Genomic DNA, 24,637 nt, shown 5'->3' with positions numbered 1-24,637 from the left:
AGTCCCTACAATTTTGCCAAGTTTGGTGGAAATCCATTCAGCCGTTCGGGCTAAAAGTGAGGTCGACCGCCCTATGGAAATTAACATGGGGAAAACACGTTTTGGGACCCCCCTTTTATCTCGGCCCTCGCTTGTCGAATCCCCCCGAAACTTTCAGGAAAGCTCCGCGAGGCAAATTTGAGGAAATTTTCAGGCAGATTCGTCAACCGGCGCCAAAGTTATTCACAATAGAATTTTGAGATTTTGCATTGAAATATATATATATTTATATGCCACAGCTGAGAGTTGCGAATAACGCAGTCGCCTTTTCCTTGCCATTTGCGGTGGCGTTCTTCGGCGGGACGGCGAGTCCCTAAATATTCTCAAAACCAATGCTGCTCTCTTTTCTCTTGAAATAGCACGCCGAAGACACAATTATTGCAAAAGCGGTGTTTATTTTTTAGGCTTTAATCAAGACCCAACACGTTTAGGGGACAACCACTTGATCACGAGTAAAGGCATCATTGTTTCAATGTGTTGAAATAAACAGTCATGTGGTAAACAAACATGATATAAAGACTTAGAAGAGTTCCAACACTCAATCTATTTGTCTTAAAAAGCGTTACCTTTGGAGGAGGAGCTACGCGTTGAGCATGATGGCTGCCTAGGACCTCGGCTCCGCGTAGCTAGCCCCCCAGCTCGATAATCCTGCTGCAGATCCTTATGGTGGAGGACACCACCCATTTCCTGTGGTCCCGCTGGCTACTCCGGTCCCGCTGCGGTGACGTGGACTGGAGTTCTGTCGATTGAGAGGTTGCAGCCTGTGCTTTGAGTGAGCCCGGGGACCCAAGTGACACTGGTGGCCGGGCCGCAGTTGATCAACAGCGGCACCGCCGACCGGAAGTGCCCGGACCACCAAGGAGTCACGCGACGGAGATTGCCGCTTGTTGGCTGCGGTATTGTTGATGCCCAGACTTTGTCTCCGGTCTCGCTGCGGGTTTGGGGACCAGAGCGGAACAGGTAGAGAGTGACATCTGGAGTGCATGGGGGGCTAGGAGAGGCGGGGCTTGTGACCGGAGGGCGGCGGCCCCGTCGCAGGACTAACTGTCAGATGTTGCCGACCCGCGGGTGGTGGCAGACTCTTTGGTAAAGTCGGGACACAGGAGCAGCTCGTTTCCCCCCCGTGCTGAGCGATAGCGGTGGTACGGACCACCTTCGATTTTGGAACTCTTGGCTCCGGTCGTGGCATCGGCCTCCGGGGCGGAACCGGGTGATCCCCATGGCTTTTGGCAAGCTAAGAGCCTGATTGTCTTGGCTGCCCCATGCTGGCCTATTATGATCTGAGAAAAGCTGGGGGGTGCCCTGGTGTAATCTGCAGTTTGGTGAGGACCCTGTGTGGCTGTGGTGGTGGCCCACCCGGGCAATGTTGGTGCTTCAGTCCCAGTGATCCCTGCCCGGATTGTACACGTCTGTGTCCTACAAAGAGACTCATCTGGCCTGGTCAGACCTAAACTGCTGCCTCATCACGCTGTGGGAGAGGATACGATTTAGGGACCCGATCTGCCCTGGGACTTACGCACCTAAGCAAAGTCAGATTGACGGAACCTAGAGGGGAGTCACTGTTATGGCGGCCAGGGGAGATCCTGATAAACGCGTGCCCAGATCCTCCAGAGGTCCTAAGCAAGTCCAATCCAACAAATTGGACCGATACACTAATCCTAAAGGCTCACCGGCGGAGGCTAAGAGGTCCCAAGTGGCGGGTGGAGACTCACCGGACACGCCAACAGAACTGACACTATTAGATGTGATGGCAGCTATCGAAGGAGTCCAGGTCTCATTGGGGCAGAAGATGGAGTCGCTGGATAGTAAATTAGACACAGTGAAAATAGAAGTCAATCTTATCCGGTCCGACCTCACAAAAGCAAACGAGAAGGTTAAATCCTTGGATATAAAGACCGCCAGCCTGATGGATGATGTAACACAGGTTCAACAGGAAGTACATGATCTTAAGGCCTCCCGGGCCCTGACTGACAAGAAGTTGGACGATTTTGAAGGGAGAGCCAGACGGAACAATGTACGCATCCTTGGGGTCCCTGAAAAAGCGGGGACTCCGGCCCCGGATCTGTTTGGTGAAGACATTATCCTCAACTATCTGAAGCCCAAGGGACTGGGAAAATTTTTCACGGTTGAACGAGCGCAGAGAGTGCCCGGGGGCAGGCCTAGGCCCGGTGCTCCCCCTGTCCGATGATCGCGAGGATCCTACATTTTAAAGACCGAGATGTAATACTACAGGCGGCCCGTACGGGGTGCCCCATCCAATATGAAAATACCTCATTCTCCTTCTTTCCAGACTTCACACAACTCGTGCAGAAACAACGCCAAAGCTTCCTATCAGTGAAGAAGAAACTGAGAGATAAGGACTTGCGCTCTGGAATGATTTTTCCAGCGAAGTTGAGGGTGGAGGCGAGAGGGAAAACCTGGTTCTTCGATAATCCTGAGGTAGCGGCGGATTGGATAGACTGCTTCCATTCAACTGAATCGGAGAAACATGATCAGGAGGTAGCGGATGAACGGCCGGAGGCCAAGTGAAGGCAGACGGTGATATTGAGACACTGAGACAATGATTGACTGGGGGACTGTTCCCGCTGTAGTGTTGGAATGAGGATGCGGGGCTGTGGGGAGCAGGGGGGTGACTCCAGAATGCTAGATTATGGTTTGAAACAGAGCTGGGGGACGTATAACATCGATTCTCCTCTTCGTTACTATATTTAGTTACAGTGTTGGGTTTGAGTGCGGGGCGACAGGCACACTGCCAGTTGGGGATGGGCGTACGCCATAGGCAAGGGTGCAGGGAGGGAGGGGGGATTCAGGGTTGACAAATCTCTATTGGTTAAAGGATGCATGGTTTGGGGGTTTGTTAATACTTTGTTTCTCGCATCAGGTGCCAGTATCGCAATTTGATACAAGTGGAGTGGGGTAGATGTCACGTACTAGACAGGGATCTGGGATAAGGGTGCTGATCTGGAATGTTAATGGTTTGGGAGACAAGATAAAGAGAGGGATGGTAAGCCAACTAATCAGAAGACATTCCCCAGAAGTCGTATTGCTGCAGGAGACACATCTTATTGGGAATCGGTGTATGGCCCTCCATAAAGGAGGATACAAACTTGTATCACACGCTGGGTTCACATCGGGGTCTAGGGGGGCCGGTATACTAACCAAAAATTCCTTTCCATTGGACATTCAGGCTACTTTGTTGGACCAAAGAGGTAGATATGTGGGTGTCTCGGGCGGCTGGGAGGTAAGACAGTGACCTTTTTGTCCATATATTTACCACTAGGTCTTCAGATGGATACTTTTAAAGATTTGAGGGCCGTTTTTCTGCCCCTGCCCCTGGGCCTTCTAGTGGTGGGAGGAGATTTCAACACAGTACTATATGGGGGAATAGATAGATATCTGGCATGAATGCATACCCCATCGCAGAGGTGGCTTCCTGACTTCATTGAAACACTGGGGTTGGTCGATAGTTGGAGGGTACGTAATCCGGTTGAGACACTTTACTCATGTGTCCGCTGCACACAATAGTATGTCCAGGTTAGACTATATACTGTTACCAGCTGCCATGGCGGGCACACTCAGAGAAGCCCGATACCTAGGCAGGGGCATTTCAGACTATTTCCCAATGTGGTTGCAGGTCGAGTATGGACAACCAGCGTTTGGCAGGTTGGTCCCGATTAATGCATGGCATCTGAGAGACACGGACATTAAAAAGGAGATACTCCGGGTTTCGGACTGTTATTTTCATGAAAATGTGGGCACTGTTGACTCGACGCAGTCACTGTGGGAGGCCTATAAAGTGGTGCTGAGGGGTGAGGTGCTATAGTTGATTGCAGGCAAAAAAAGACACATCAGTCAGACTAGGGTGGAGGCAGAAGTGATAAGTTTAGAGGAACAGGCTGCCGAGCCTGCTGCTCAGGGAGACCTTCACCGGCTAAAACTAAAGCAGGATGAATATAGGAACCTCTCCAGGGAAAAGCGATTTTTCATAATCATGCCGTACAAAGCCATTTCTACGAGCATGGGGACAAGGCCGGTAAGCTAATCGCATGGTTGGAGCATGGGGAGTGAGCCTCTAGACTAGTGCCAGAGCTGGAAGGATCCGGGTCTGACAGAATCACGGATCCGCAGGCAGTGGCAGATACATTTGCTAAGTACTTCGGAGAGGTGGACGCTTCAGTTGGCGGTTTTACGGAGGTTGAGAACGGTGCCATGATCAAAGATATTTGCATGCAAAGTCTCTCTGAAGATAATGTGAGATATCTAGACTCCTCTTTCACAGATGATGGAGTTGCACAGGCGATTAGAGGCGTAAACTCTGGGAAGGCGACGGGCCCCAATGTGATTCCAATAGAAATATACAAATTAAATGCCCACAAAATCGCTCCACATATTCGGGCCATGTTTCTAGAAAGTAAGGAATTGGGGCAGCTCACATATGACCAGCGGGTGGCAAATATCGTTGTCATTCACAAGACAGGCAAGACTAAGACATCTCTGTCCTCATACAGGCCCATCTCGCTTTTAAATGCTGAGCCCAAGATTTTGACAAAAATGCTCGCCACCAGATCGGTCAAGGTCATTACAACCCTGATACACCCCGACCAATCCGGCTTCATGCCGCATCGTGACACTGCGCTGAATTTGCGGAGACTCCACGGGATACTGGGTGGCTCCCCCAAGATACTGGAGCTGGCAGTTCTGGTGTCCTTGGATGCCACTATGGTGTTTGATAGGGTTGAATGGGCCTATTTGTTTGCCGTTTTGGCCAAGTTGGGCTTCGGCCCGGAGTTCATCGGGTGGATCCGACTGCTTTATGCCGCTCCCTTGGCCACAGTTATAGTGAATAATTGTAAATCAGCTGATTTTTCCCTCGGGAGGGGTACTAGACAGGGATCCCCGCTGTCCCCACTTCTCTCCGCACTGGCCTTGGAGCCACTGGCGGCATGGGTCAGGTGGGACTGGTCAATACGTGGCCTGCGATGGAGGATAAAATTGTGCTTTATGCGAACGATATTCTACTATATCTTTGTAATCCTGAGTAATTTTTGGGATGTCCTGGCCATATTTGGCAGATACTCCGGGTTTGCTATAAACTGGTCTAAGTCAGTGTTATTCGTCATATCCGGGGCTCTGCCTGTGATTCCGCAGTCATGCCCTATAAAGATTGAACAGGAGGGATTTAAGTATTTGGGTATATATATATATAGCCTCATACCCGAAAACGAGGTATACTAATAATCCCCCCTTGGATCGGCTTAAGAAAGATGTGGAGCGTTGGGGAGCTCTCCCCCTATCATTGCTTGGGAGAGCAGTGTTATTTAAGATGATGGCTTTGCCTCGGTTCCTGTATATACTCCAAAACACAATGGACCTGGTGCCACTATCCTATTTTAAGGAGATAGAGACGCTGCAACGGCGGCTCCTTTGGGACGGTAGACCCCGCATAGCTTTTGCTAAGTTACCCTCCCGTGGTATGACGGAGGCATTGGCCTCCCGGATTTGAGGAAGTATTACTGGGCCTCACACCTTGTGGCTGTGAATCATATGGTTTACGGGCCACCCGAGGACCCTGGCTATGCCATGGATCGTGGACAGGTGCCAGGTGAAGATATTCTTAAAGCCCTGTATGCCAGGCCCGGGAAGTTCACACTGGCGGGACCGACAGCGCACGCCGTACAAATTTGGCACGCAGCTACCAGAAGTCTGGGATGGGGGGGAAAATTGACCTTGGCCAACCCCCTGTTTTGCTCGGAGAAACTAGGGAGCTTGTGGAGGTCTAAAGGGTTTGATAGATAGGACCTCATTGGAATCAATCAGATTAAGGATGCGTGGGGGAGGAACAGTGTACAGACATTTCAAACCTTGCAACAACAATACAGTTTAAATGATAGCGAACACTTTCGATACCTACAGATTAGGCACGCTCTTCTCGCTCACATACCCAGAGACATGGAGCTTCCGGAGGCTTCTCCTCTCGAGGACCGGGTGCTTGATGGTCACATCCCCGAAAAGACTATCTCCCTGATGTACAGGAAGTTGGTAAATAATATGGTGAACCCGTTGAAAAGTCTTAGAAGAGCGTGGGAGGCAGATGGACTGGAATTAGATGACGAGGACTGGGTGGAGGCAGTCTCCTCCCCTAAGGTAGTTGCCATTCAGATGAGGCTCTGATTGGTGCAACTTAAGATCCTTCGTAGTGTCAGGCGCTGAGTTGCGCCCTCTGGTGAGACATTAGGCGCCTACTATAGTCTCTATTAAAGAAGACTACAACTCCCAGAAAGCCTAGCAGTTGGGGGAGGAGCATCATCTATATTACCCAGCAGCGCGCTGTAGGAGGTGTGCGTAATCTGTTGTGTTGGATGTTCTGAAGTCTCCTGACGTTCTGGGCTCTGTTCGAGGATTCTGTTTGGGACTTGTGCGATTCCAAGTCTCTTTCCTCTGTTCCTGTTTCTGGCCCCGTAATTACACACCCTCCGAGGATCACGCTGCTGGAAGCATGGATCCTTCTCTGTTTGGGATTTCTTATCGCTGGAAATCAAGAGCCGTACAAAAGGGGGTGGTGATGGACGGAGCATCTGAATCAATCAAACACTCACACCCAGTCAAAAGATCTGGGTTTAATCCATCACTGTTCTTTAGCCCACTCTGCCACCCCAGTTCAGACATGGCTATATGCAAATCAGTCTGACCCTGTGCCTCATGGGAACAGTCCAGCCCGAACTGCCAAGCCATGCCTTCCCTGGACCGGAAACAAGCTTCCAAGGACCGGTTTCTGGCATTCCAGCCTTCTTCAGCCCGGCTTGCTTGAATCCAGTGGCAAAGTGAGCAAGGGACTCACGTCTGAGCATACCCTGCCACACTTATGGCGGCCAAAAGCAGTACAAAAGGGGGTGGTGATGAACGGAGCATCTGAATCAATCAAACACTCACACCCATTCAAAAGATCTGGGTTTAATCCATCACTGTTCTTTAGCCCACTCTGCCACCCCAGTTCAAACATGGCTATATGCAAACCAGTCTGACCCTGTGCCTCATGAGAACAGTCCAGCCTGAACTGCCAAGCCATGTCTTCCCTGGACCGGTAACAAGCTTCAGAGGACCGGTTTCTGGCATTCCAGCCGTCTTCAACCCGGCTTGCTTGAATCCAATGGCAAAGTGACCAAGGAACTCACGTCTGAGCATACCCTGCCACATTTATGGCGGCCAAAAGCGGTACAAAAGGGGGTGGTGATGGACGGAGCATCTGAATCAATCAAACACTCACACCCAGTCAAAAGATCTAGGTTTAATCCATCACCGTTCTTTAGCCCACTCTGCCACCCCAGTTCAGACATGGCTATATGCAAATCAGGCTGACCATGTGCCTCATGGGAACAGTCCAGCCAGAACCGCCAAGCCATGTCTTTCCTGGACCGGAAACAAGCTTCCGAGGACCGGTTTCTGGCATTCCAGCCGTCTTCAGCCCGGCTTGCTTGAACCCAGTGGCAAAGTGAGCAAGGGACTCACGTCTGATTATACCCTGCCACACTTATGGAGGGCAAAAGCGGTACAAAAGGGGGTGGTGATGGACGGAGCATCTGAATCAATCAAACACTCACACCCAGTCAAAATATCTGGGTTTAATCCATCACCGTTCTTTAGCCCACTCTGCCACCCCAGTTCAGACATGGCTATATGCAAATCAGTCTGACCCTGTGCCTCATGGGAACAGTCCAGCCCGAACTGCCAAGCCATGTCTTCCCTGGACCGGAAACAAGCTTCCGAGGACCGGTTTCGGCATTCCAGCCGTCTTCAGCCCGGCTTGCTTGAATCCAGTGGCAAAGTGAGCAAGGGACTCACGTCTGAGCATACCCTGCCACACTTATGGCGGCCAAAAGCGGTACAAAAGGGGGTGGTGATGGACGGAGCATCTGAATCAATCAAACATTCACACCCAGTCAAAAGATCTGGGTTTAATCCATCACCGTTCTTTAGCCCACTCTGCCACCCCAGTTCAGACACGGCTATTTGCAAATCAGTCTGACCCTGTGCCTCATGGGAACAGTCCAGCCGGAACTGCCAAGCCATGTCTTCCCTGGACCGGAAACAAGCTTCAGAGGACCGGTTTCTGGCATTCCAGCCGTCTTCAGCCCGGCTTGCTTGAATCCAATGTCAAAGTGAGCAAGGGACTCACGTCTGAGCATACCCTGCCACACTTATGGCGGCCAAAAGCGGTACAAAAGGGGGTGGTGATGGACGGAGCATCTGAATCAATCAAACACTCACACCCAGTCAAAAGATCCAGGTTTAATCCATCACCGTTCTTTAGCCCACTCTGCCACCCTAGTTCAGACATGGCTATATGCAAATCAGGCTGACCATGTGCCTCATGGGAACAGTCCAGCCCGAACCGCCAAGCCATGTCTTCCCTGGACCGGAAACAAGCTTCCGAGGACCGGTTTCTGGCATTCCAGCCGTCTTCAGCCCGGCTTGCTTGAATCCAGTGGCAAAGTGAGCAAGGGACTCACGTCTGAGCATACCCTGCCACACTTATGGCAGCCAAAAGCGGTACAAAAGGGGGTGGTGATGGACGGAGCATCTGAATCAATCAAACACTCACACCCAGTTAAAAGATCTGGGTTTAATCCATCACCGTTCTTTAGCCCACTCTGCCACCCCAGTTCAGACATGGCTATATGCAAATCTATCTGACCCCTTGCCTCATGGGAACAGTCCAGCCCGAACCGCCAAGCCATGTCTTCCCTGGACCGGAAACAAGCTTCCGAGGACCGGTTTCTGGCATTCCAGCCGTCTTCAGCCCGGCTTGCTTGAATCCAGTGGCAAAGTGAGCAAGGGACTCACGTCTGAGCATACCCTGCCACACTTATGGCAGCCAAAAGCGGTACAAAAGGGGGTGGTGATGGACGGAGCATCTGAATCAATCAAACACTCAAACCCCGTTAAAAGATCTGGGTTTAATCCATCACCGTTCTTTAGCCCACTCTGCCATCCCAGTTCAGACATGGCTATATGCAAATCTATCTGACCCCTTGCCTCATGGGAACAGTCCAGCCCGAACTGCCAAGACTTGTCTTCCCTGGACCGGAAACAAGCTTCCGAGGACCGGTTTCTGGCATTCCAGCCGTCTTCAGCCCGGCTTGCTTGAATCCAGTGGCAAAGTGAGCAAGGGACTCACGTCTGAGCATAACCTGCCACACTTATGGCGGCCAAAAGCGGTACAAAAGGGCGTGGTGATGGACAGAGCATCTGAATCAATCAAACACTCACACCCAGTCAAAAGATCTGCGTTTAATCCATCACCGTTCTTTAGCCCACTCTGCCACCCCAGTTCAGACATGGCTATATGCAAATCTATCTGACCCCTTGCCTCATGGGAACAGTCCAGCCCGATCTGCCAAGCCTTGTCTTCCCTGGACCGGAAACAAGCTTCCGAGGACCGGTTTCCGGCATTCCAGCCGTCTTCAGCCCGGCTTGCTTGAATCCAGTGGCAAAGTGAGCAAGGGACTCACATCTGAGCATACCCTGCCACACTTATGGCGGCCAAAAGCGGTACAAAAGGGGGTGGTGATGGACGGAGCATCTGAATCAAACAAACACTCACACCCAGTCAAAAGATCTGGGTTTAATCCATCACCGTTCTTTAGCCCACTCTGCCACCCCAGTTCATACATGGCTATATGCAAATCAGTCTGACCCTGTGCCTCATGGGAACAGTCTAGCCCGAACTGCCAAGCCTTGTCTTCCCTGGACCGGAAACAAGCTTCCGAGGACCGGTTTCCAGCATTCCAGCCGTCTTCAGCCCGGCTTGCTTGAATCCAGTGGCAAAGTGAGCAAGGGACTCACGTCTGAGCATACCCTGCCACACTTATGGCGGCCAAAAGCGGTACAAAAGGGGGTGGTGATGGACGGAGCATCTGAATCAAACAAACACTCACACCCAGTCAAAAGATCTGGGTATAATCCATCACCGTTCTTTAGCCCACTCTGCCACCCCAGTTCATACATGGCTATATGCAAATCAGTCTGACCCTGTGTCTCATGGGAACAGTCCAGCCCGAACTGCCAAGCCATGTCTTCCCTGGACCGGAAACAAGCTTCTGAGGACCGGTTTCTGGCATTCCAGCCGTCTTCAGCCCGGCTTGCTTGAATCCAGTGGCAAAGTGAGCAAGGGACTCACGTCTGAGCATACCCTGCCACACTTATGGCGGCCAAAAGCGGTACAAAAGGGGGTGGTGATGGACGGAGCCTCTGAATCAATCAAACACTCACACCCAGTCAAAAGATCTGGGTTTAATCCATCACCGTTCTTTAGCCCACTCTGCCACCCCAGTTCAGTCACGGCTATATGCAAATCAGTCTGACCTGTGCCTCATGGGAACAGTCCAGCCCGAACTGCCAAGCCATGTCTTCCCTGGACCGGAAACAAGCTTCCGAGGACCGGTTTCTGGCATTCCAGCCGTCTTCAGCTCGGCTTGCTTTAATCCAGTGGCAAAGTGAGCAAGGGACTACGTCTGAGCATACCCTGCCACACTTATGGCGGCCAAAAGTGGTACAAAAGGAGGTGGTGATGGACGGAGCATCTGAATCAATCAAACACTCCCACCCAGTCAAAAGATCTGGGCTTAATCCATCACCGTTCTTTAGCCCACTCTGCCACCCCAGTTCAGACATGGCTATATGCAAATCAGTCTGACCCTGTGCCTCATGGGAACAGTCCAGCCCGAACTGCCAAGCCATGTCTACCCTGGACCGGAAACAAGCTTCCGAGGACCGGTTTCTGGCATTCCAGCCGTCTTCAGCCCGGCTTGCTTGCATCCAGTGGCAAAGTGAGCAAGGGACTCACGTCTGAGCATACCCTGCCACACTTATGGCGGCCAAAAGCGGTACAAAAGGGGGTGGTGATGGACGGAGCATCTGAATCAATCAAACACTCACACACAGTCAAAAGATCTGGGTTTAATCCATCACCGTTCTTTAGCCCACTCTGCCACCCCAGTTTAGACATGGCTATATGCAAATCAGTCTGACCCTGTGCCTCATGGGAACAGTCCAGCCCGAACTGCCAAGCCATGTCTTCCCTGGACCGGAAACAAGCTTCCGAGGACAGGTTTCTGGCATTCCAGCCGTCTTCAGCTCGGCTCGCTTTAATCCAGTGGCAAAGTGAGCAAGGGACTCACGTCTGAGCATACCCTGCCACACTTATGGCGGCCAAAAGTGGTACAAAAGGAGGTGGTGATGGACGGAGCATCTGAATCAATCAAACACTCACACCCAGTCAAAAGATCTGGGTTTAATCCATCACCGTTCTTTAGCCCACTCTGCCACCCCAGTTCAGACATGGCTATATGCAAATCAGTCTGACCCTGTGCCTCATGGGAACAGTCCAGCTCGAACTGCCAAGCCATGTCTTCCCTGGACTGAAAACAAGCTTCCGAGGACCGGTTTCTGGCATTCCAGCCGTCTTCAGCCCGGCTTGCTTGAATCCAGTGGCAAAGTGAGCAAGGGACTCACGTCTGAGCATACCCTGCCACACTTATGGCAGCCAAAAGCGGTACAAAAGGGGGTGGTGATGGACGGAGCATCTGAATCAATCAAACACTCACACCCAGTTAAAAGATCTGGGTTTAATCCATCACCGTTCTTTAGCCCACTCTGCCACCCCAGTTCAGACATGGCTATATGCAAATCTATCTGACCCCTTGCCTCATGGGAACAGTCCAGCCCGAACCGCCAAGCCATGTCTTCCCTGGACCGGAAACAAGCTTCCGAGGACCGGTTTCTGGCATTCCAGCCGTCTTCAGCCCGGCTTGCTTGAATCCAGTGGCAAAGTGAGCAAGGGACTCACGTCTGAGCATACCCTGCCACACTTATGGCAGCCAAAAGCGGTACAAAAGGAGGTGGTGATGGACGGAGCATCTGAATCAATCAAACACTCACACCCCGTTAAAAGATCTGGGTTTAATCCATCACCGTTCTTTAGCCCACTCTGCCATCCCAGTTCAGACATGGCTATATGCAAATCTATCTGACCCCTTGCCTCATGGGAACAGTCCAGCCCGAACTGCCAAGACTTGTCTTCCCTGGACCGGAAACAAGCTTCCGAGGACCGGTTTCTGGCATTCCAGCCGTCTTCAGCCCGGCTTGCTTGAATCCAGTGGCAAAGTGAGCAAGGGACTCACGTCTGAGCATAACCTGCCACACTTATGGCGGCCAAAAGCGGTACAAAAGGGCGTGGTGATGGACAGAGCATCTGAATCAATCAAACACTCACACCCAGTCAAAAGATCTGCGTTTAATCCATCACCGTTCTTTAGCCCACTCTGCCACCCCAGTTCAGACATGGCTATATGCAAATCTATCTGACCCCTTGCCTCATGGGAACAGTCCAGCCCGATCTGCCAAGCCTTGTCTTCCCTGGACCGGAAACAAGCTTCCGAGGACCGGTTTCCGGCATTCCAGCCGTCTTCAGCCCGGCTTGCTTGAATCCAGTGGCAAAGTGAGCAAGGGACTCACATCTGAGCATACCCTGCCACACTTATGGCGGCCAAAAGCGGTACAAAAGGGGGTGGTGATGGACGGAGCATCTGAATCAAACAAACACTCACACCCAGTCAAAAGATCTGGGTTTAATCCATCACCGTTCTTTAGCCCACTCTGCCACCCCAGTTCATACATGGCTATATGCAAATCAGTCTGACCCTGTGCCTCATGGGAACAGTCTAGCCCGAACTGCCAAGCCTTGTCTTCCCTGGACCGGAAACAAGCTTCCGAGGACCGGTTTCCAGCATTCCAGCCGTCTTCAGCCCGGCTTGCTTGAATCCAGTGGCAAAGTGAGCAAGGGACTCACGTCTGAGCATACCCTGCCACACTTATGGCGGCCAAAAGCGGTACAAAAGGGGGTGGTGATGGACGGAGCATCTGAATCAAACAAACACTCACACCCAGTCAAAAGATCTGGGTTTAATCCATCACCGTTCTTTAGCCCACTCTGCCACCTCAGTTCATACATGGCTATATGCAAATCAGTCTGACCCTGTGTCTCATGGGAACAGTCCAGCCCGAACTGCCAAGCCATGTCTTCCCTGGACCGGAAACAAGCTTCCGAGGACCGGTTTCTGGCATTCCAGCCGTCTTCAGCCCGGCTTGCTTGAATCCAGTGGCAAAGTGAGCAAGGGACTCACGTCTGAGCATACCCTGCCACACTTATGGCGGCCAAAAGCGGTACAAAAGGGGGTGGTGATGGACGGAGCCTCTGAATCAATCAAACACTCACACCCAGTCAAAAGATCTGGGTTTAATCCATCACCGTTCTTTAGCCCACTCTGCCACCCCAGTTCAGTCACGGCTATATGCAAATCAGTCTGACCTGTGCCTCATGGGAACAGTCCAGCCCGAACTGCCAAGCCATGTCTTCCCTGGACCGGAAACAAGCTTCCGAGGACCGGTTTCTGGCATTCCAGCCGTCTTCAGCTCGGCTTGCTTTAATCCAGTGGCAAAGTGAGCAAGGGACTACGTCTGAGCATACCCTGCCACACTTATGGCGGCCAAAAGTGGTACAAAAGGAGGTGGTGATGGACGGAGCATCTGAATCAATCAAACACTCCCACCCAGTCAAAAGATCTGGGCTTAATCCATCACCGTTCTTTAGCCCACTCTGCCACCCCAGTTCAGACATGGCTATATGCAAATCAGTCTGACCCTGTGCCTCATGGGAACAGTCCAGCCCGAACTGCCAAGCCATGTCTACCCTGGACCGGAAACAAGCTTCCGAGGACCGGTTTCTGGCATTCCAGCCGTCTTCAGCCCGGCTTGCTTGCATCCAGTGGCAAAGTGAGCAAGGGACTCACGTCTGAGCATACCCTGCCACACTTATGGCGGCCAAAAGCGGTACAAAAGGGGGTGGTGATGGACGGAGCATCTGAATCAATCAAACACTCACACACAGTCAAAAGATCTGGGTTTAATCCATCACCGTTCTTTAGCCCACTCTGCCACCCCAGTTTAGACATGGCTATATGCAAATCAGTCTGACCCTGTGCCTCATGGGAACAGTCCAGCCCGAACTGCCAAGCCATGTCTTCCCTGGACCGGAAACAAGCTTCCGAGGACAGGTTTCTGGCATTCCAGCCGTCTTCAGCTCGGCTCGCTTTAATCCAGTGGCAAAGTGAGCAAGGGACTCACGTCTGAGCATACCCTGCCACACTTATGGCGGCCAAAAGTGGTACAAAAGGAGGTGGTGATGGACGGAGCATCTGAATCAATCAAACACTCACACCCAGTCAAAAGATCTGGGTTTAATCCATCACCGTTCTTTAGCCCACTCTGCCACCCCAGTTCAGACATGGCTATATGCAAATCAGTCTGACCCTGTGCCTCATGGGAACAGTCCAGCTCGAACTGCCAAGCCATGTCTTCCCTGGACTGAAAACAAGCTTCCGAGGACCGGTTTCTGGCATTCCAGCCATCTTCAGCCCGGCTTGCTTGAATCCAGTGGCAAAGTGAGCAAGGGACTCACGTCTGAGCATACCCTGCCACACTTATGGCAGCCAAAAGCGGTACAAAAGGGGGTGGTGATGGACGGAGCATCTGAATCAATCAAACACTCACACCCAGTCAAAAGATCTGGGTTTAATCCATCGCCGTTCTTTAGCCCACTCTGCCACCCCAGTTCAGACATGGCTATATGCAAATCAGTCTGACCCTGTGCCTCATGGGAACAGTCCAGCCCGAACTGCCAAGCCATGTCTTCCCTGGACCGGAAACAAGCTTCCGAGGACCGGTTTCAGGCATTCCAGCCATCTTCAGCCCGGCTTGCTTGAATCCAGTGGCAAAGTGAGCAAGGGACTCACGTCTGAGCATGCCCTGCCACACTTATGGCGGCCAAAAGCGGTACAAAAGGGGGTGGTGATGGACGGAGCATCTGAATCAATCAAACACTCACACCCAGTCAAAAGATCTGGGTTTAATCCATCACCGTTCTTTAGCCCACTCTGCCACCCCAGTTCAGACATGGCTATATGCAAATCAGTCTGACCCTGTGCCTCATGGGAACAGTCCAGCCCGAGCTGCCAAGCCATGTCTTCCCTGGACCGAAAACAAGCTTCTGAGGACCGGTTTCTGGCATTTCAGCCATCTTCAGTCCGGCTTGCTTGAATCCAGTGGCAAAGTGAGCAAGGGACTCACGTCTGAGCATACCCTGCCAGACTTATGGCGGCCAAAAGCGGTACAAAAGGGGGTGGTGATGGACGGAGCATCTGAATCAATCAAACACTCACACCCAGTCAAAAGATCTGGGTTTAATCCATCGCCGTTCTTTAGCCCACTCTGCCACCCCAGTTCAGACATGGCTATATGCAAATCAGTCTGAACCTGTGCCTCATGGGAACAGTCCAGCCCGAACTGCCAAGCCATGTCTTCCCTGGACCGGGAACAACCTTCCGAGGACCAGTTTCTGGCATTCCAGCCGTCTTCAGCCCTTCTTGCTTGAATCCAGTGGCAAAGTGAGCAAGGGACTCACGTATGAGCATACCCTGCCACACTTATGGCGGCCAAAAGCGGTCAAGAGCCTGCATTTTGAGTAAAGCGCTGATGTTGCGCAGACTTTATCTCTAGTTTCTTCGAAGCACCGAGGGAAGCGCTTACTCTATTAATCACGCTGCTGGAAGCGTGCATTCTCGAGTTTGTTAACTGGAATGATTTTCAGTAATTGCTCACAGTGCTGTAAGGAAGCGCTTTGAATTCCAAGGATTTCGTTTCAATTTGGTTTATTCTTTCCAGGGAACTATCCTGGTAAGCAGCTATTTTTCTATTACATTAGGGAAGACTTAAGTGCATGTGCATTTCAGGAAACAGGAGCCTTAAAGCCACAGCGCTGAGGGAAGCGCCTTGTTGCTATTCAGTAATCCTTATTTGGTCCAAAGGAGGATTGTGTGTTGGAATGGACCTCGAGTTTATTATTTTCTGTTGCTAACTTACTCATTTTTCCCTGGAGCAAGAGAATTCATGATACGTGACTTTGAGCTCTCCATTTTTCTATTTTCATTGGGGGAAAAAGAAGCTGTGTTGCAAGTCTGGCTAAGGTACTGTTCTGAGGAACGATTCACTGGTATGTATGTTGAAGTGAACTGAGTATTTACAAGGGGTGCAGTGAGAGAACGGTAGATTAACCTGTTATGCCTTCTTGTTGTAGGTATATCTCAAGATTAAGGAGAAAGGTGTCTCCAGTGTTTGATGTACTGAATATACAGATTTACCACGGCCAGTATTAAAGGTATTAGTTAGTCCTAGAGAGAATTCATGAGAGTAGCATTGTGCAGAACAAGTGTAAACCCTGTATTCTTTTGTTGCAGGTGTCCAGCTCCCTGCTGTTCCTTCCCTAATCCCTTTTGAAGTAGTGTGGCTCACTGGTTAGAGGCGGCAGACCCGAGAGCAGAGGACGGCCCGGGACCAGGGTTCGATTCCAGGCGTGGCAGGTTTCTGGACCAGGGTCAGCGGACTCGATAATTCTCTCGCCTCGGTGCCCACTCTGATCAGCGATCACACTCGGCAACTCTTGGCATTAGCTTTCCTCATCTTCACTAACGGCCCCACTAGACCGCTGGGGATGCCTGGTCTCACCCTGGAGATACCCATTAAGGGACCATCTCTCAGGGAAGCCAGGAAGGGTTTCGCAGAGGTCGAAGCGCCTTGGGACCCTACGGGTAAGTAGTGCGCTATATAAATGCCAATACATTTACATTTACAATACATTTACATTTTATTTTCCCTCACCTGACTACCTTACTGCTCTGAGTTGTGTTATTCCAGAGTTGGTGAAGTCTGGAGGTGGATCCCTTTGTGCATCATCCGGAATTGAAGGAGTTGCCTTGACGCTGACACATAGGTCTTATATCACAGGGCCTAGATTAGAACATATGGTTCGAGCGGCGAACGGAGAATGCAGGCAAGGTTGTGGAGAACTTGGCACTTTCATGCATATCTTATGGCACTGTGAGGAGATACAAACCTTTTGGGTTAAGATACATGATGAAATTAAAGAGGTGCTGGGGGAGGGGATACAGCCGGAGGCCCGGAGATGGATACTTAAAATATGGGAACCCACGGATTTGAATGCATACCTGAAACAGTGGGTGGCGTTGGCAAATATGGTGGCTAAACGAAATATCGCTCAGTTGTGGGGACCTAGCCGGCCGCCCCAGATTACTAAGTAGATCGAGGATTTGGATTGGTGCATGTTCAGGGAAAAGGCAGTATATGTGGCCAGGGGTTGTCCAGAGAAGTGGGGGAAGATTTGGGGGGCGTGGAATACTTACCGAGGCGAATTGTGCACTCCCCGATGTGTCAAAGAAAAGCAGAGGCACAGGTATCCCCATGATCCCAAATTGTATGCATACGATAATTTATGATTCTGTATGTAAGACACACTAAAATCTCACAATGGTGTCAATTGTTGTTCACCTGATGTGATTGTTTCTTTTATTTTTTCTGTTTCTCTACAATAAAAAGAATATATTTTTTTTAAAAGCGTGGCTTTTAAAATACATGAAGTGAAGAGAACAGAGATGTATTTCATCAGAACCACATAGCATTGGTATTAAATTAAATTCATAGCAGTTTTAGTATGGGCATTATGTGTTGTCCTTATAATTGTTTGTATTTCAACAAAACTTTATTGTCCACCTCAAACTCTATCTATTGAGTCTCACATATTAAATGTAAACACTCTAGAAATAATAATTTCATTCACAATCTCGCCCAAGTGGGCTTACCATATATCAAAATCAAGGTGATATACGTTCTCACAAGCAAACCATATATTGTAGAAAATACCATTCCAAATTGGAATTTAATTTAAATAAACTAGATTTGATTTTGATTATATTTCGCCAATTCTGCCCTAGTGGGCTTACTATCTGCTTTCTTAAATTTTACATGCAGATTCTCATATGAAATTTGTAAAAATAATAGAACCAAAAATAATAATCGTCAAACCTAGGTATATCTATTGCACTCCCACTTGGATGCTTATTCTAATTTGGTAAACTTATATCAAATATTTGTTTGTAGGCTCGGCTGGTCTTCAGGACAATGAAGAAGCGTCAACTTTTCTCAACTGCGTTCTATTAAATCCAACCTGTGATCTGAACAAAAAACAATTGTTCATATAATTTCACTAAAATTGGTAACAAAGACAAATATAAACACATCAAACTATTCTGCTGCAAGATAACGGTTCTAAACACCACCCTAGACGGATTGGTGCAAAAGAAAATTCAAATGTTGGTGAAATCATATAGTTAATTCAGTCATTTATGATTCTAGTTCTTATTTCAATCTTCATCATTCTCAAGACCCATTTTCCAAACTATATTGTTCAACAAAGACAACATTTGAGTTCGATAAACTTCACACATTGTTGATTAAAAAGTAAGATGCAAAATATTTTGGAAATTTCGGAAATGGATACACAGGTACACAGACTCAAAAAAATCAAAACAATCAAAAAAATCAGAATTTCAGAAACATTGCGAAAAAGTTGACCCAGAGGATGATTAGATCTGTGTAGGGTGATTAGCCCAAGTGCACTGATAACTCCTCATCACAGTTGTGTTCTCCAGGGGCCGTTTTTTGGTATTGAATAATTAACCTGGATTCCAGACGTCTTAAATCCTGTACTCGGTTGCCGCCTCTTATATTTACACCTATTGTGTCTAGAACAATAAAAGATAATAATCTCTCATCCTGATTGTGAAAGGTCTGGAAGTGTCTGGCCACTGGGTAATGTTTGTCCCCCTTTCTTATCACTCTAAGATGTTCTAACACGTGTTTTTTTGCTTTGTGCAGTGTACGCCCTATATATGTTTTGTCACAAGGACACTGGAGGGCATACACTAAATGATCAGAATTGCAGGAAAGGTGTTTTTGAATAATGAAAGGTTTGCATGATGGTGACAATTTGCACTCCTTACAATTCTTGCTATACTTACATGCATTGCAGTTACGCCATGTTAAAAAAACCCTTAATATCGGATTTCTTTGTGCTAGATGGTTCAAGGGTCCTACACACTGTGTCCTTAAGGGATTTTGCCTTTCTGTATGTTATTTGGGGGTAGAGCTCTATTTGTGGTGCAAGATCTTTATCCGTGGAGAGCACTTGCCATAACTTGCCTAGACTTTGCCTTACTTGGTTTGCTTGTTGACTGAAAGTGGTTATGAACCTTATTTTCTGATCTGTTTCAGCAGGGTGTCTATCTTTGATGGCTAGAAGATCTGATCGCTTTCTATTTCTGACCTCAGATTTTCCTTTTCTGATAATAGTTTTGATATACCCCCTTTGGGAGAATCTTTCTATCATTGTTGTTTCTTCCATAATATACCCTTCCTCCGTGCTGCAGTTACGTTTCGCATGAAGGAACTCACCCAGGGAGTTACTTTGAATCAGATTTCTGGGGTGGCAGCTTCGTGCATGCAGTAGGGAGTTCCCTGCTGTTTCTTTTAGAAATAGTGTGCTTTCAAGTTTGGTATTGGCCACTGTAAATCTCAGATTTAAAAATTCAATGGATAAACTAGAGAATTGACTAGTGAATTTCAGATTAAATTCATTATCATTCAACACACTAACAAAGTTGTTTGCCTTGTCTTCATTGCCATCCACATGATAAAAATATTGTCCATGTAACACACCCATGCGATCACATTTTTCTTTCTGGTTTCCATTCTCATAACTACAGTTTCTTCCCAAAACCCTAAAGAGAGACCTGCAAAACAAGGAACAAAGCAAGTCCCCATAGATGTTCAAAGGGTTTGTCTAAAGATTTTCCCATTGAAGATAAAAAAGTTTTGTGTTAAGCAGCTTAGCATCATTGAAATTAACATTTCAGTGTGAAGTGTGTAAGAGACTGATCTTTCTTTCAAAAAGTATTGACATGCAGTTAATCCTAAGTCATGGGGAATGCATGTATAAAGACTCATGACATCTAAGCCTAAAAGATTATATCCAGTTTTCCACTCAATGTTTTCGAGGAGCCTGAGAAAATCGCCTATGTCCTTAACATAGGATGGTAGTTTTTGTCTAAGTCTTTCTATCATGTTTGTTTACCACATGACTGTTTATTTAAACACATGAAACAATGATGCCTTTACTCTTGATCAAGGGGTTGTCCCCGAAACGCGTTGGGTCTTGATTGAAGCCTAAAAAATAAACACCGCTTTTGTAACAACTGTGCCTTCGGCATGCAGTTTCAAGAGAAAAGAGAGCTGCATTGGTTTTGAGAATATATATAAATATATTCACTGAAAAAACCATAGGTTTCAGGCCTGATATAGTTAGGAATTAGCATTTAAAAAACCTTTGAAATTCATTTAAAAAACTATAAGTTTGAGGGGTGTTATAGTTAGCTGGACATTTCACTCATACATTGCCATTGAAATTGCTCCTTTATAGTTAGCTGTACTAACTATATTTCGCGCACCGGCAATCCACTGCTGATGATGTCACATATTACATCATTCATGACATGGCCAGTGACATCACTGATGACATCTCAAATTACAATTACAATGCTTCAGTGGTATGAAATACATTGGCTCAACGATCTGCCCACTCAAAAAGAGAATACTGGAACACATAAGATCAATCCAGAACAGTGACTACAGCTATGCTATCGCAAAACATTTAAAGAATCATCCGGGTAAAACGTGGAAAGACATAAGATATACAGGAATTGCTATGGTGAATGAAAATGAAAGAGGTGGAGACCGTGTGATTAAGTTGAGACACCTTGAATCGAAATTAATAATCAAATTCAAAACCAGAAGCCCGTGGGGATTGAACGGGGATGAGGAAATGCATGTGCACCTCTGAATTCTGGAAAACATGAGACTTTCTAAATGACTGATATTATATTTGTAGTGCTCGATCCTGTAATAAGCAATTCAGTGAATTTTTTCACAAAATTCTAATTTCAAAACATAGACATGAATCGCTATAGAGTACAAGTTTGATTTCAAAGAAAAGTAATATTGAGAGACATGTGAATGAGATAATCTTTTTAATGCTTAATTTTCTTTTTGTTATCCTAGTATGAGATGACTGGGAGACCGGCACTAACGAAACAATGAGGGCAAAGGTAGATATAGGCACTTAGCCATTATCAATACTCAGACACTTAGTGGATAGTTACGAATGCGTGTAACAAGACCCAAAAGTCACTTAAGTGGCAGACTAATTAACTTAGCAGCCTCAATCATCCACTCTTCACACGCTGACTAACCAAAACGGCGAAGAATTCCCCCCAGGTTTCGTGAAATTCCAGACACCGGTCGTCACAATACGAAGATAAGCTTGATAGTGAGCAATGCATATTTCACTACTGAGACCATAATGCACCGTAATATGCCATGTGGAGTCTACAGTATAAATAATGAACATAAATGACAGACAAATGTTTGTTAACCGTGACCAGGGACAGTATATGTCCGAAACGCGTAGGTGGGGAAAACCTACAAGAAATAAATAACTGAAGCGAACTGTTGAAGTGGTGTGCGGCGTCTTCTTAATCGAAGGAATATGCTTAAGTATATATATATATGTATATATTATCTACTGGCGGACGCCAGTAGATAGTTCTAGTTAGGAACTATTATCCATAGGAAATCTGCAACATTCTATTTGGAATAACTTTGGCGCCGATTGATGAATCTGTGTGAAATCATCCAGACTTTTGGCCAGCTCCGGTCCGCTCCTATCCTAAAAGTTTCACGATGATTCAACAAGCAGGGGCCGAGAAAACAGGGGGTCCCAAAACATGTTTTCCCCATGCAATTTCCCGTAGGACCATTAGCCGCAGCTACAGCCTGAACTGCTGAACGGAATTACACCAAATTTGGCAGAGAGGTAGTCCTTGGTTCAGACTCGTGCCTTTTGCTTATTTGGTGTAAATCCGTTCAGTAGTTCCTGAGAAAATGACAGTTAAAAGTACATAAAACCGAGGCACAAGAAACCCAAAACAAACGGCGCAAATCCTGTGGGTCCCTGAGGGCCAAATAGGCCAACAGGTATCCCCAGTATGCGCCAGGGAGCTGCGTTGTAGACAGGTGTTTAGAGGCTATGCCCCTTTTCTCACCTCGTTGCAACGCAGCTCTGTTGCGCTTACTGGAGGTACCTAGTGGGCTAGTTTTACCCTAGGGACCCTTAGGATTGAAGGGGATTTAATCTCTCAACTTAGAACGGTGACAGTTCGCATTTACAGAGTGGTGAAGGGAGGGGAGGGGCATGACGTGATGTGTGTAAACACGCCCTGTGGTGCGTTTTAAGTTGGGGAAAAAAATTCCACTTCAAACCTGAGGGACCATGTGGGCCAAGTAGACCACCAGGTGCTTCCAGGAAGCGCCAATACGCTGAGTTGCAGAGAGGTGGTGCAGGCCGTGCCGCTATTTACATCTTTCTGCTACGCAGCTCTGTGGCGCTTACTGGATTTACTAAGAATTCCGATTTACTCCGCTGTTATCAGGAGAGATCTCAGTGCAGCATATCTGAGCTCAGTACTGATCCTGAAAAGTAATTCTAACCATACTTACCAGTAACTTGAATTTCCTTCCATAGGCTAACATTGACTGGTTTCACTCGGAAATTCTTTTAAGTGTGGAGTTTTGGAACTTTTAAATATTCAGCTAAAATCATCCGAACAACGAATTCCGATGTACTCACCTGTTATCAGGAGAGCACCCAGTGCTGCATCTTTTAGCCCAGCACTGACCCTGAAAAGTAATTCTAACCATACTTACCAGTAAATTGTATTTCCTTCCATAGGAATCCATTGTCTGGTTTTCACCAGAAATTTTTCTGTCTATTTTCACAAACTAAAAATATTCCTTTAAAATTGCCTGTATGACTTAAACGCATTCTTTCAAATGTTTACAGGAGATGCACCCATGCTGGATCCAGGATCCACCACTGAGTAAGAAAGAGTAACGTTAACACTACTTACCTGATAAGTGAATTTACTCCCATAGGATAACATTGGTGATTCTATGTGAAAAAGTTTGTGTCAACTTTAAAAAAATAATAATATTCCTTAAAAATCACTACTGTAACCAAAACGCTTTATTCAACTATTTACAGGCGATGTCCCAGGACTGAATCTAGGATCCAGTCCTGTGGTTAGAAAAGTAATCTAAAAAGTAACTAATTACATTTAACTAGAAATTCACATTGACCTCAATGTTGCATTGTGTCTGAAATTGTGTTGCGCATTACAACAACTGTAACTACTGTACTTAGAAGACTATTGCCTATTTGCAAAGTATTTAAACTAAAGTAATTAATTCTGAGAAAGTATATTTTGTAATGTAATGTATAAATTATTTATAATGTAATTTAAAAAATAAAATATCTAAAAATAAGTTGTTTAACAAAATGTAGAAAATCAGTATAAAAAAAGTAAAAATAACAATCAAAACATTTAAAAATTGTCATTTACAAAACCTTTGAAATTCACTGCAAAAAACCATCGGTTTCAGACATTTTATAGTTAGGAATTAGCATTTAAAAAACCTTTGAAATTCACTGAAAAAACCATAGGTTTCAGACAAGTTATAGTTAGGAATTAGTATTTAAAAAACCTTAGAAATTCACTGAAAAAACATAGGTTTTAGGGGTGTTATAGTTAGCTAGACATTTCACTCGTATAAAACCATTGAAATTTCCCCATTATAGTTAGTTGTACTAACTATAACTTGCGCTCCCGCAATCCACTGCTGATGATGTCACATATTACATCATTCATGACATGGTCAGTGACATCACTGATGACATCTCAAATGACATCATGAGCGCACCATGAGCACACCATAAGCGCACCCTTCCGATTATGCGCTGAATGCTAATTGTCTGTCAAGTGGTTGTCAACATTCAAAACCAGAAACTGTTGGCAGCCATTTTGTGCCTCGCTAGAAGCGAGGCTGAAGAAGTCAGTGGAATAAGTGTGCAAAACGTAGAAAGGGGGCAGGGTAGAAATACTTTTATCCTCTAGACCTGCTTAGGGGGTCCCAGAAGGAAAGACCCGGCAAGTGCATGTAGGGTGCGCTGACTCAACCGTAAAAAAAAACTAAAATATCTAAATCAGATTGCTTTTCGACATGGGGAGCTGCATGTTAGTAGCTCCCCATGTGGAAAAGAAATGCTGGTTCCCAAACGCGTAGAAGTTGTGCAGCAAAGGCGCTTGAGTCGTGCACCCTACAGATTATGAGTCGTGCATCCAGCGCGTGCACACCAGGGGGCCGCACTGAGCGCTGCACTGGGTGCGCGACTTCTAATTTTACCGTAAAAAAAATAGCCCCTATCAGTAATTTCTAATATCCCCGGGGACCCAATCCCCCAGGTCTGATAAAAAATGTTGGGGACCGTGGGGGGAGCCACAATGCCTCCACGGTCCCGTCGGCTCCCTGCGTCCTTCCGGAGCCGGCATTGCTTTTCCACATGGGGAGATGCTAACTTGCATATGGAAAAGCAATCTGGTTTCGATTTTGAAAATGAGAACAGATTTCACTGCTTTGTCTTTCAAAATCCAAACCAGGTTTGCTATGGGAGGGCGGGAGC

Source organism: Lissotriton vulgaris, chromosome 6 (genome assembly GCF_964263255.1).
Source record: "Lissotriton vulgaris chromosome 6, aLisVul1.2, whole genome shotgun sequence".
Taxonomy (NCBI): Eukaryota; Metazoa; Chordata; class Amphibia; order Caudata; family Salamandridae; genus Lissotriton; species Lissotriton vulgaris.
Note: the sequence above shows the minus strand (reverse complement) of the source record.